This window comes from Nelumbo lutea, chromosome 2 (assembly GCF_056320005.1).
Source record: "Nelumbo lutea isolate HS-2025 chromosome 2, American lotus-T2T, whole genome shotgun sequence".
In the NCBI taxonomy this organism is placed as follows: domain Eukaryota; kingdom Viridiplantae; phylum Streptophyta; class Magnoliopsida; order Proteales; family Nelumbonaceae; genus Nelumbo; species Nelumbo lutea.
Genome location: NC_142685.1, coordinates 2706665 through 2711202, shown reverse-complemented (window position 1 = coordinate 2711202; position 4538 = coordinate 2706665).

Genomic DNA, 4538 nt, shown 5'->3' with positions numbered 1-4538 from the left:
TATAGATGCAACTCCAAAATGGCTCTCCAACATGCATAATAATACACAGTGGCGATGTGTTTTGAGGTATCTATCAAAATTCATGAGAGATATTCTCAATGTATCATTGCAATTGTTTATTGTTGTTGTTGTTCTTACAATGTATCATTACAATTGACTGCCCATTGTTTAACTAATTGATTACCCATACCTTTATTGTTTAACTATTATCTTGCACCACCCCTATTATTTTTGACAATTGACTAGATCTACCCCCTATTAATATAGGTAAACATGTGACGTTAGGCAATGTATATATTTTTTTTAAACCCAATATTACCGTTTCGTTTTTCCCCTCAATATTCTAGCCATTTCTTATCATCTTCCTCATCCCCCTCTCTGTCCCATGTTCTTTGATGACTAGGAACAGGCATTGAGATAGCCTCGCTCTTTCACCATCCCAGCCTGCATCAGTCTAAACTATTTATTCCTCTCATTTCCCCTTTTCTCTCCCCACTTCATTGTAAACAAACTATAGGTCCCTTCGAACACGGCATTACGAGAAGAATCATCCAAGGTTGCAAGAACAGAGACAACCCCAACTGCATGCTCTTAAAGCGATGGTTGATGACTGTAATCAAGCTGGAATTGAGAACGAAGACAGAAGATAATCATGCATGTCGTTCACCTTCTCCTGGATCTGATAGGATTTAGGGGTGCGATAAGAAGACAGAGAAGTTAAACCAGTCTAAAAGAAAAGCAAGCTAAATATGAGGTCAAGCTGAAACGTTGATTGTAAGGCTTAGATATTTAAGTAACAGCAAAAGAGGGGGAAAACCATACACCATACATTACAGCTGAGGCACAGTAAAATAAAACTGCAGAAATTAGAAGAAACGTGTCGAAGCAAATGTATGCCACAAAATCGACAAAAGCATCTCCGAACAAGATCCCTGGAATTTTGAATTGAACTGTTCCATCTCAGATCTTGAGTTTAGTTTCAGATAACAAAGATTAAAGTAGAGAGGCGGCGAGAGATAGAAAGAATAGTTCAAGAACCATATAATGAAATTAAGAATCCATAGAAGAATTTGATAAAAAAGAAGAACCTCAATTAATAAACCATCAACACTCTAAACTCTTGTTGGGGCCTTGTATTTCTTTCACTGTATGTTATTTTAGTTGAAGATAGTTACAGACTTTTGGACTTTTTGTACTTGGGTTCTCTTCCAAATCTGTTTTTGTATAATGGGTTTCTAAGAAACATAAGAAAAAATGTTGTTGGTGCGATTTGTCTCAGGCATCGGACCCTGTAGCAACCCCTGCCAGAATCCCGGAACCTTGAAACCCCTCCTTCCCTTCCCATTATCAAAGCCGATGACTCCCATCCAGCACATCAAACAATAACCTGTAGTGTTGAAAAGCATAGGAGAAAGCCCAGCTTCCTGTGATGATTCTGAATAAAGAAAATGATTCCGACTTGCATAGTGCTTTTGAATAAGGTGAAAAGGGCCGGCCGAATTCACTACCACTGGTTTAGTGGTGACAGGGGGACGAAAACTATGAGAAGAGAAGAAGAAAGAGAAAAATAAGAAATAGAATGGAGACGGAGCAACGAAAGCCCAGCTTCGTGAAATGTGGATTTTATTTTGACATTTCATGTTTTTATTTATAAAAATACAAGGCTATTTGTAATGGGAAAAACCCTAAATTGGATTGACCCCTTAAAGCCGCTGAGAATCAAATCTTGTGATGAATCCAATGAGATTTCGTTGCGAGTCAAGTGACTACGATCTACAACTTACTACACGGTCAAGTGCCATGTGATTAAAATCTAATTTTAAATTTGATATTCATCATAATCAAATTAAATTTGGATAATTCGAATATTTAATCAGTAAAATTCAGATATTTTATTCTTACCAAATAGTTAATTGGATTCGAATTCGGATATGACCTGATTCAATTCAATAAATGTCCAAATTCGATCGATTATTTAATTCTTATATATAATATATAAAATATTTTATATAATATATATAATAATTAAGTTATATAAATAATTTATATACTTTATATCAATAAAATAATTATTTTATATATTTATTAATTATCTAAAATAATTAGTTAATCGAATTCGAATCAAATCGAATATTCAAATATTTAATCGGATATCAATTTTCAATATCCCTCGGATATCGAATTGAATTTGGATATCGGATTTCTAATTGGATTCGAATTTGGATATTGCCTTATCCAATTCGAATTCGATCCATTTACACCCCTAATTGCAATTGTCTTAACACTAAGACTGTGTTCGGTTTAAAGGAAAAAGTAGGGAAAGGAAGGGAAATGTAGGAAAACCTTTACAAGCCTTATATAGGTTTCCCTAAATTTCCCTTCCTTTAACCAAACATAGCTTAAGGGGGATTTTTTTTTTTTTTTTTGATTTTGAGCGTGGAAAAGTTGGTGAATGGGAATTTGATTCAATTGTAGTTAACTCAATTGCAATTGTCTTAACACTAAGGCTGTGTTTTGTTTAAAGGAAAAAGTAGAAAAATGAAGGGAAATGTAGGAAAACCTTTACAAGCCTTGTGTAGGTTTTCCTAAGTTTCCCTATATTTTCCTTCAACCAACATAGCCCAAAGGGGCGGGCTTTTTTTTTGGATTTTGAGAGGGGAAAAGTTGGTCAAACTCCCATTGACCAAGAAACCCATGTTCATTTTTCAGATTTATGTGAGGACCAATGAAAGTTTATTTTTATGGGTAAGTAATACCCATCTCTTAGGTGCATAAATTAGCTTTTCCATCTAGGGGGAAGTTGCCAATACTTGGATGAGACAAAAATGTCCCTTTTAATAATGAAATTTTTATGACTAAGATTGTCATTGCCTTATTTACATGGGAAATAAAAGAACATGGGTACATGCACTTACCCGGGTAAGTCTTTCCTAGGAAACACTTACCTAAGTAAGTGCATTTACCCAAATAAGTGACTTATTGAAAAGCAAATGGAGCATAAGAATCCATTCTACTTCCATCATAAACCATTATAAAATTTTGCTTTCAAGTTTTTCTAACTTTGTTCATGTGTGGCTATTAAACATATCTCAATTAGAATTCAAGACACCAACACAACAGGATGTATTATAATTTTATCCACAGTAACATTTAGGCTATGTTTGGTTTGAAGGAAAGTATGGAAAAGAAGGGAAATATAGGAAAACCTTTACAAATGTACACATTTCCCTTCCTTTCCCTATATTTTCCTTCAAACCAAATATAGCCTAAGAAAAAAGAGATAAAAAGAACCTCTTACGATGGGCATAGTAGTGGTAAAACATATCACAGTGGCATTGGGGGAAAAACAACTAAACGCCAACAAAACTTGTGCAATAGAGGGTGATGGGTTGCATTACGTTTTTCTTCGATGGGAACATATTTGAACGCAGTGACAAATATGCATTTTAATTTGGTGCTCTTTCAGACCAACATTTTAAAAAACGATTCAGAAATGGAATCGTTCTGCTCACCGGTTTCTGGGTCGACGGTCCGATCGTTTAGTTCGAACGGATAGTCCGTTTTGACAAGTAAATTAAAAAATTATAAAAATAATAAAAAAATGGTCAAAAGCATTGAATGAATTGATGGGTCGACGATTTGACTGTCCGAGTCAACGAATTATTGATTTTTTCAATGATTTTTGAGCAAATACTGGGTTTGAGATAAAACGGAACCGATTGCTTAACGATTCCCAGGCCGAATGGTCTAACCATCCTGGTCAATCGCGGTTCGAAAACCTTATTTCAGACGATTTGGATGAAGTGTTGTCGAATAGGGGGAAGGGGATTCAAGAAAATGTCAAACTTGTATTTTCAGCTTAAAGGGTGATTTGGGAATCTTGAGCGAGAAACGTTTCCTAACCGTTTCTTGGAAAAATGATCCAAAACAAAAACGGTTTTCAACCGGTTCTATTTATTTGCTGTTGTGGCAAAAAATGAATTGTTCATGAAACACTATGGTGCCAAACATTTTGTAAGTAAATCGGCTGCAAATTATAAGAGATGTATTAGTAAAACGCAAACCAAAGGTAGGTAATTAGGGGGGGGTGTATTTTAGTAAATGATTTTTTATTTATATTTTTTCATAATTCATTACTTCATTTAATTTTAGATGTATTATGAACTTCATAACTCAAGAATAATCTGGTCCTCTATGCTGCAGGAGTGACTCTCGATTGTAAGGTAGCGGAACTCATTGACCCTTACTCGAGAAACTGGCGGAGAGATTTCATTAGTCACCATTCACCACTTCCCTCCTGAAGCAATTCTGAAAATTAAACTCCCTTCTCAAGAAGCTGATTTGAAGATTTACTTGTCTGGAAACCTTCAACCAATGGTATATTCTTTACAGCCTCAGCATGTGAGTGGATTACCCAAACTACCCCCAATTCTCTTATTCAAACATTGTCTTCGGGCAGGTGGAGTGGTCTTCATTTTGGAAATTTAAAGGAGGCTTGGTGTTGTTACTGGACTGAGATGATGGACGATCCTAAAACA